General features: G+C 39.3%; 1 long non-coding RNA gene across 1 annotated transcript in view; it reads right to left on the reverse strand.

Moving 5' to 3' along the window:
- Nucleotides 1–8,971, reverse strand: part of LOC141571362 (uncharacterized) — a 234,387-nt gene extending 225,416 nt beyond the window's left edge. Inside the window, exons 1-2 of the long non-coding RNA XR_012496120.1 lie at nt 8,818–8,971; nt 2,395–2,522 (exon numbers count right to left, since the gene is read on the reverse strand). This is a non-coding gene — a long non-coding RNA (uncharacterized LOC141571362). The remainder of the gene's footprint in view (nt 1–2,394; nt 2,523–8,817) is intronic.
- Nucleotides 8,972–10,154: the final 1,183 nt, after the last annotated feature.

The following is a 10,154-nucleotide window of genomic DNA, read 5'->3' on the forward strand; positions in this document are numbered from 1 at the left end:
ATCAAGTTAATTTTAATGTAGGCTTGCTGAATCGCTAATTTCCAAGCTATGTTCTAAATTGTTGCAAAACAACTCCACTCCAAATTAGCCAGGGTGCTGCACTGATGTCAGCAGATAACGTGTCAGCAAAGCGTCATTTATTACAATTTAAAAATGAGGGGTTTTATTTTTTCTCTATAGAGAATCTAATAAAGAAAAATAAAAAGTCAGTCTTAACCCACTACTGATAGGAACTTATAGGGCACTGGGGGAAATAAAATTACTTTGTTCCGAGTCATATTTTGATAACTATCTCAGACAACAATAGGAATTTCTATTTCAAAAATAAGGCTTGGCATTTGACTTAAATATAGTCTTCTTTTTTTAAGCCCAAGTTTCCATGCACTTAAATAGCAATAGCCAAACACTGACAGAAGATAATTCTCCCTTGAAAGGCAGAGATAGAGACAGTGTTAGCAAAACAATGGAAGGCAACCATCCAATACGGGAATACAGGGTTTGCCTGTGCTACATCACTTAAACCCATTCCAAAAAAAATATAGATAGATAGATAGATAGATAGATAGATAGATAGATAGATAGATAGATAGATAGATAGATAGAGATATAGAAGAGTTCACTCTTATAATCTTCCACATTATGGGATATAGCTCACTCTACCTCCTGGATGATTTACTTAAAGTTTCTTTCAACAACTCCTAGTGTCCTGCACCAAGGTTCTTAGGTAAAATTACATGCATGGGTGTCTATTTGTGTTTCCGTATACAGTAAGTCTTCAACATTGTTGACAGGTTCTGCAACTTTAAGTGAAATGATGTACAATGAAACCAATTTTACCATAGGCTCATTGATATAAATAAGAGTTAAGTTCCTAACGAATCTCATCAAGGTTATAACAAAACAAAGTTGAATAAAACAACATTATTCCAGAACCTGTTGTACTTATGTACCTAGAGTACTGTGTACCTATTTTTATATTTGTAACTTTATGACAAAGTCTAAGTCATAAGGATTTTATTGTTTGCTATGATAAACTGATTTCAGCAATAACCCAACAAATATGAACCACAGTTTCCTTATTTGTAAAATAAGAATGTTAAACTGGTAATGTATAAAATTTCTACTGCCAGCTTTAAAAAAGGTTAAAACACTATAGGGTTCCAAGTTTCAACCATTGTTCCTTGCATAAAATATGATGAGAACCCACCACGTGTCAGGCATGATGTTAGCACTGGATATGTATTATGAAAGAAAAGTAGCCAAAGCTCATGTTCTCATAGACTCTGAAGACTAGGTTTTATTTCCTTAGTATTTGATGCTGTTATGAAAGTCATACTACCATGTTTATACTAAAATGTCTCAGTTGATACTCTTTAAGTTCTGTGTCTGGAAGGTAGCAACCAAAGCCATTGCTTCCCTTCCATTTATTCCATCCTTCATCTCTTTAAATTCTAGCATGATGTATTTCTTAATGAATGTTTCCAATCTCCATACCAAGTGAAAAGGCAAGTCTGGCTCCTTTTCACTAAGTAAGGAGATGGTTTCTAAGGGGAGAGTGGAAGAACACCTGGCAGACATGGGTTAGACCAAGACTCCAATATTGAGCTTATGATTCTGCCTCTCATATTCCCAAGTTCATTTTACTTTCCCAGATCCGAAACATTTTTTTGAACTATGTTATATTCTTGTTGTTTTAAGGGCCAATGTATTCCCTTAATTATACCAATCCTCAGAAATTCTATTCTGGGGCCATAAGTACCCAATTTGTTGTGAACATACACATTTACATTTAAATGCAACCAGAGACTCTGCAAAAGAAAATGACTAAATGAAAGAAATCTAAAGATTTACCAGAAACTGCTTAGCAGGGGAATTCTGCTCCTGGCGATGGTGGACTAATTTGTTTTAGACCAACAACCCCATGGAGAACAACCAGAAAATTAGATCAATTATAAAAAAATATATTTAAAAAATCACATGATTTTCCAGTCAAGATGGTGGAGTAGGTAAACTCTGTGCTTACCTCCTCTCACAACCATATCAAAATTACAACTAATCTACAGAACAACCATCAGTGAGAATTGCCTGAAATCTAGCTGAAGTGAAGCTCTACAAGTAAGGACATACAGAAGAAGCCACCTTGAAACTGATAGGAAAGGCAGAGATGCGAAATGGGCTGGTCCCACACCCTCATGTGACCATTACAAATCAGGAGGGATATCTCAGCTGCAAAGATACCCCCCAGATGAGCTCAAAAGAGTCCAGAGTTTCAGTGCCAGGGAGAGACGTCCCATAACTTCTGGCTGTGAAAACCAGCAGAGATTGTGGCTGAGTGAAACAGAGAGCGGCTGGAGTTCCAGGTGCTCCTCTTAAAGGGCCTGTGCATGGACTTACCTACTGATGAACAAACTCTCTTTGAGTTCCAGTGCTGGAGCAGTAGCTTGAAAGTCACCAGGGGAGGAACTGAGTGGTCTGGCTGCAGGGCGAGGGCTGGAGGAACAGCTTTCTCCCAGACAGGGGAGCTGAAAAAAGCAATTGTTTCTTTGTTGAGCCCTCCCCCAGTCTGCAGAGGCAGGTAGCCACCATATCTAAGTCTCCATGAACCTGGCTAACACCATTTGTTCACCCCACCCTGGTGATTGCCTCAAACCCTGTGCCACCCAAATTTCAGCCAACCCAAGCCGCTTCCAGTAGCTTTTCCATACAAATGGTCTGTCTTGGCTCATGTGGTGGACTTTCCTAAAAGCTCTCAAAGGTTCATAAAACTCAAACAAGCAGCATCTGGCTTTGGTGTGTCCCAAAGCTCTGGTTAAGCAACCCTAAGCCCGGCTCTACTGACAGTTGGCTTCGGTTCATAGCTTGGCCTCTCAAGACACCTCCAAGCCTAGTGTGTGTGGCAGCCATCTGTGGATTGCTTTGTGGTTCATGCCAGGTGGCCCCAGGCTGCAGCTAAATTTGACCTGCAGCAGGTTTTCTCCCAGGAAGCCCTGGGGCCAGCTTTGGACTAAGCCAAAGCATCACCTGGCCATCTCCAAAAACAACACACCCAAAGGGCAGACTGGGCAGGCACCAGAGCCCTACTAAAGCATACTGTGCTCTGTAGGTTCAGCTTCTGTACCACAGCTCCTCCCCTGTAGTGATGTCCAGAATTCACAATCAATTAGACTGAGGCTCAATCCCCCCCCCCCATTAACATGCCAACAGCAACCAAGACTCAACTATAACCCACACAAGGGACACACAACCCAAACAAGGGCCACACCTGGAGCACCCAGCTGTAGTGACTAGGGAGACTACACCACTGGGCCCCACAGGACACCTACTACATGAGGCCACTCTACTAAGACTGGGACACAGAGCAGCCTAACACATAGAAACAAACACAGGGAGGCAGCCAAAATGGGGAGACAAAGAAATATGTCCCAAATAAAAGAATGGAACAAAGCTCCAGAAAAAGAACTAAACAAAATTGAGATAAGAAACTACCAGATGCAGAGTTCAAAACAGTGGTTATAAGGATGCTCAGTGATCTAGGTGAAAACTTGAACAACGAGATAAGACATATAAAAATGGAGATATAAAACATGAAAAAGAAGCAGCCAGAAATACAAAATACAATAACTGAAATGAAGAATACATTAGAGGAAATCAACAGTAGATTAGATGAAGCAGAGAATCAAATCAGCAATTTGGAATACAGGGTAGCAGAAAACACCCAAATAGAACAGCAACAAGAAAAAGAATCCAAAATAAAAAAAATTTTTTAAAAATGAGGATAGTCTAAGGGGCCTCTGGGACAACATCAAGCATTCCAACATTTGCATCATAGGGGGTACCAGAAGGAGACGAGAGAGAGCAAAAAATTGAAAACCTATTTGAAGAAATAATGATGAAAAACTTCCTTACCCTGGTAAAAGAAATAGACATACAAGCCAAGGAAACTCAGAGAGTCCCAAACAAAATGAACCCAAACAGGCCCACACCAAGACACATCATAGTTAGAACACCAAAGGTTAAAGACAAAGAAAGTATCTAAGTAACAAGAGAAAGACAGTTAGCTACCTACAAGGGAACTCCCATAAGACAGACTATCAGCTCATTTCTCAACAGCAACTGCAGGCCAGAAGGGATTGGAAGGAAATATTCAAAGTGATGAGAAAGCAAGGATCTATAACCAAGATTACATTGCCAAGCAAAGCTATCATTTAATATCGAAGGACAGATAAAGAGCTTCCCAGATAAGAAAAAGCTAAAGGAGTTCCTCACCATCAAACCTGTATTACAAGGAACTTTAGAGAAACTTCATTAAGACAAATAAATAAATAAATAATATGAATAATAAAATGGCAATAACTGCATATCTATCAACAATTACTTTAAATGTAAATGAATTAAATTCTCCAATCAAAAAACAGGGTAGCTGAATGGATAAGAAAATAAGATCTTTACATACTCATATGCTGCCTGCAAGAGACTCACTTCAGATAAAAAGACACACACAGACTGACAGTAAAGGGATGGGGAAAAGACATTTCATGAAAATGGAAACAAACAAACAAAAAAGCTGAGGTAGCAATACTTATGCCAGACAAAATAGACTTTAAAACAAAGCCTATAACAAGAAACAAAGAAGGACCCAGTAATCCCACTTTTGGGTATTTATATGAAAAAAAACCAAAATGCTACTTGGAGGGGATGTGTAGATCCATATGCTCACTGCAGCATTGTTCACAATGGCCAAGATGTAAAAGCAGCCTGGGTATCCATCGGTGGATGACTGGATACAGAGGAGGTGGTACATACGAGTATATACAATGGCATATTGCTTGGCCATGCAAGGGAATGGGTTTTTCCATCTGCAGCCTCTTGGATGGACTTGGAGAGTATTGTGCTGAGTGGAGTATGTGAGACAGAGAAAGACTGATGTAATGTGATTTCTCTTATATGTGGAATCTAAAGGACAAAATAAAAAATAAAAATAAAAAATAAACAGAAAAAAAATCACATAGATACAGAGAACATTTTGATGGTTGCCAGATTGGAGATGGTTTGGGGGTGGGTGAGAAAGGGGCAGGGATTAAGCACAAATTGGCTGTTGCACAGTCGTCATGGGATGTAGGGTGTAACATAAGGAATATAGTCAGTAATATTGTAATAACTATGTATGTATCAGATGAGCACTATATTTATTGGGGTGATAGATGGGAGAGGGGTTTGGGGGCCAGGGTGAAAATGTGAAGGGATTAAGAAGTACAAATTGGTAGTCACAAAACAGTCATGGGGATGTAATGCAAAGCATAGGGAATATAGTCAATAATACGGCAATAACTATGTATAGTGCCAGGAGGGTATTAGACTAGTCAGGCGGATCGCTTTTTAAATTATATAAATGTTTAACTATTATACTGTACACCTGAAATAAATATAATATAATATTGAATGTCAACTATAATTGAAAAAAAAAAAGCTCTTAAAAATACTAAAACCCAGCTTCAAACTAGCTCAATCTCTGATTCAGTTTGTTTAATCTTCCTCAAATCTAACTGTCTATCAGAAGCAAATATAAATCCTTTCTAGAAGATCTATACCTTTAAGAAATTTGATGCCAAGATGGATAATTTCAGCAGAGGACTAAAGCCATTAAATGGAATCAAATGGGAATTCTAGAATGGCAAAACACAGTAACTGAAATTGGAACACAATGGATAGGTTAACAGAGACTAGAGAGAGCACAAGAGAGAACTGTTGAACTGGAAGACACGACAGATGAAAATATCTAGCCTAAGGCACAAAGAGACAAAACAATAGAAAAGAAAGTGAGACACAATGAGACATCCTGAAAAGGTATGACAAATTATATACATTTTGAGTCCTAAAAGAAGAGGAAAGAGAGAATAGATAGAAATAATATTTAAAAAAATAATGACCGAGGGGCCGGCCCGGTGGCTCAGGCGGTTGGAGCTCCATGCTCCTAACTCCAAAGGCTGCCGGTTCGATTCCCACATGGGCCAGTGGGGCTCTCAACCACAAGGTTGCCAGTTTGATTCCTTGAGTCCCACAAGGGATGGTGGGCAGCGCCCCCTGTAACTAAGATTGAACACGGTCCTTGAGCTGAGCTGCACTGCCTCCCAGATGGCTCAATTGGTTGGAGTACGGGCTTTCAACCACAAGGTTGCCAGTTCGATTCCTCGACTCCCACAAGGGATGGTGGGCTGCGCCCCCTGCAATTAACAACGGCAACTGGACCTGGAGCTGAGCTGCGCCCTCCACAACTAAGATTGAAAGGACAACTTGACTTGGACAAAAGTCCTGGAAGTACACACTGTTCCCCAATAAAGTCCTGTTCCCCTTCCCCAATAAAATCTTTAAAAATAATAATAATAATGACTGAGAAGTATCTAAGCTGATCAATGACATCAAGTCACGAACCCCATCAGCATAAACACAAAGGAAACCACATGCAGACAAGTAATCCAAAGAAAAAGACATAAAGCAGTCAGTGGGAAATAAATGCATATTATCTTCAAAGAAACATCAATAAGAATTACAGCTGACCTCTCCGCCGAAGTAATTGAGACTAGAAGAAAATGGAATATCTTCAAAGACTAAAAGAAAATAGCTGTCAATCTAAAATTCTATATCCAGTGAAAAAGATGAAAGCAAAATAATAACTTCAGATAAACAAAACTTAAATAATTCAACAGTAGATCTTCGCTATAGAAAATACTAAAGGATATACTTCAGGCTGAAAGAAAAGTATACCTATTAAACCCTTGAAGCATAGATAGGGGTAAATCTATACAAACATTAACAGCATAAAACAAGAGTAATAATAACAATAATAATGCTTTTTGAGGTTTAATATGTATAAAGTGAGAACACACAATGAAACAGGACTAGGAGTGAAATGAGTAACAGTAAGTAAAGTGATCTAAGGTCCTTGAATTTTCCAGGAAATGAAGAAGTACAAACATACTAGTCTTTAAATAAGGCAAAAATACCTTAGAATAATTTCTAGAGTAACACTAAAAATATAGGAAAATAATGTATAACTAGCAGGAAAAGTGAAATACAAGAAATTGGTTAGAATAATTTTGTTTTCCTTAGCTTGCAAATGCCATTGGCTCTAAAGTTGTGACAATTAAATTCCTCCTAGATTCATAATCCAGATAATTTTAAATGAGCCATTCTGGATGTCCCAGGCTGGTTTTGCCATCATTCCAGTTTTCAGAAAGTGTGTGGTGAGTGAGTACTGGAGTTGGATATAGAAAGCCTGAGTTGAGAATTGAGATGAGACACTGAGCTGCTTATTTTGAACAATTATCTTTAACCATGCCTGCTGCACCTATAAATTAGGCATGATGAACATCTCTTGATTTTCCTCAAGGGGTGTTAGAAGGCTCAAGGCAGTGAAGAGACAAGGAACTCTTTGTGAGGTGCTGTACAAATGTTTGGAGTTCAAGGAATAAATGCTTTCTTCCAATAGGCTATACTGTTAGTGAATCAAATCTGTTAGGGAAAATCAAAGTCAGTGGCGTGCTACTTGTATTAGTCAGAATTGACTAGTCTCGGCTGAAGTAAGTAATAAACTCTGGAATTTCAGTGGTTTCACACTGCAAATGTCCTCTCCTTGTTTAGCCACCGTGTGTACAGGTTGGGTAACTCTCTTGGTGGCTCTCCTCCAAAACTGACTCAGGAATTTCCACCCAGGAGGGCCTCCATCTTCAACACAAGACCTTCATGGGCACCAAGAGAAGAGAGAAAGGAAAATTGCATAGAAGATTTTAGGATCCAGACTAAAAGTTGAGTACAATCACTTCAATCCCACGTCCTATTGGCCAGAACCAAATTACATGGTCCCAAATGAACTTCAAGGGAGGCTGGGAAATGTAGTCTTCCCTTGTGTCCAAGAAGAAGTGGAATTGGTTAACATCCAGCCTGTCTCTGCCAAACTACTGATGTCCACGTTGTGTCTATTGATTGTACTCAAAATTAGAGAAGAAAGTGGTGACGTTCCCATTATACCTTTGTTTTCAAAAAGGGCAAACTATTTTTGAACTCCTCCCCTGGACTTTACTAAAACACAAACAACACGTTACTAAAAAAAAAAAAAAAAAATCAAACCAGTAGTCCATCCTCTGAAAGAATAATTTGTTTGGACAAAACATAAACTACGAATGCAAGAAACAGGTGAGAAGATGAGATAGAAATAAAATCCTCACTCCTTAAGACATTTGATAACAAGAGAGTCTCAATACAGATCAGTTACTTAGAGAGAGAAAAACTCTCCAGCAATTTATACAGTCGTAACTGATAGATAGCTGTGTTTGCGTGAGGCCTGATACTCTCCCAAATATATCTTTATAATAGAGACTCAGGCCAGGAGACTCAGAACTTAGAATATTTTTAACAAAAATGAGACTATCCAGGCATTGAACCTGGATCCTAGTCTGAGCTTTAGCAGCGACTATTTCTGTAGCTCCAGCAAACTGATCTTATCTGATTCTGAGAGACTGGATTGACTAATGTCCCAAAGTGGGATGTAAAAAAATATTCTTAAAAAAAAAATGATATTGTTTCTATGGTCGATTAAGTTTTGGAAACACTGTGTTAAAGTTCCATTTTTATTACTGTTTTCATTGTTTTTCCTGCAGAGCCATTAATATTCCAGTGTGAATTGTGACTGTTCAAAGTATAAAAGTGTGTGTGTGTGTGTGTGTGTGTGTGTGTGCATGTACACGTGCAAGTACATGCATGCATGTGTGCTGGGAGTGTGACAGATTTAGGGCTTTGATATGTAGCATTCCTCAAACTTACCTGCCCAGGGACTATTTTATAGTAGGAGATGTTGGGATGCATAGGCTCTAATGCCTTTCATGTATCTTCTAGTTGGTGATCCATGGGTGTGATTTGTCCCTGGGTAGCCAGGTAACTCCAAGTCTGAGTCTCCAATTCACATGTGTACAGAGGCAGAGGCCTGGGGAAAACATGCAAAGACTCTTGTTACCCAAGTTGTCCCATGAGAATTTGGAATTAGAGGTCTCTAAGGTCCCATGCTGGTCTAAATTTCTATGAATTTATAAATCGAAGCATTTTGGTGATGGAAAGACATTCTGTGTTTTCAAGTCTACATTTGTAAACCTTACCCAGGAGGCCTAGATATCAAACAGATCCTTGGAAAATAGTGTGAAATTTAAAAGGAAGGAAGGAAGGAAGAGGGGAGGAAGGGGGTCAGGGAGGAAGAGAGGGAAAAAGAAAAAGAAAACATGTTCTTTAAAAGCTATTCCAGGATAAGCTAGGAATATTGTTTCTATGATAGAAAGATTCATTTTCAACCCATCCCATGCACTTGCCGTCAGTGTAATCTTTCTGAAACAAGGATCAGATAAAATTGTTTTCTCTTCTTACAAAAAAATAGATAAGCATCATTCATATGATTTCCCATAAAAGTATAGACCTACTGTCATGGACTCCGAGACCTTCGCAATTTAATCCTTGCCATGCGGGCCATTTTTGTCACTAGAGTCTATCCACCCCTAGGCCCACACTCCCACTGTAACCGTACTTGTGAACTTCTTTTTTTTTTAGCATGCATTCTGCTTTAGTCCAGGCCCGCTTTGTTTAGTCTGATGGAACTATGACTCACTTGCATTCTTTCCCCAGACCCTCCTTCTGTACCTATACTATATGTCCACCCCTTTTAATCATTAAGTCCTTGGGACATTAAGTTCTGGTCAACACCAAAATCATTTAAAAATAAAGCTTCAGGTCTATCAAGCATGATCAGGATATAATTACTAAACCCCAAACAGTGAGTGAGGGGTTAATAGGACAAAGCTAACACTTTGGCCTCAGTTATGTTTCAGCTCTGGACTCATGAGAGCAGAACAGCCCCACGGACTGTGTCCCCTGGGAACAATGCTATGACTGACACCAGGTCCTGAAGCCATGATCGATTGCCCCCTGCCTTAGCCCCGACCAATCAGTGGAGCCCCCTGCCCCAACTCCCAAAGCAACCATGATGAATGATTTTTCCCTTATATAACCTAGTCACTAGAGGCCATGGAGAGCCAGGTTTTTGAGACCACTAGCTCACCTGTGTCTTTGGACTTGGCTCCAACTCCTTAAATAAACCCTTACTTCCTTTGCTGCAA

The sequence above is a fragment of the Rhinolophus sinicus genome, linkage group LG04 (assembly GCF_036562045.2).
Source record: "Rhinolophus sinicus isolate RSC01 linkage group LG04, ASM3656204v1, whole genome shotgun sequence".
Classification (NCBI taxonomy): Eukaryota; Metazoa; Chordata; class Mammalia; order Chiroptera; family Rhinolophidae; genus Rhinolophus; species Rhinolophus sinicus.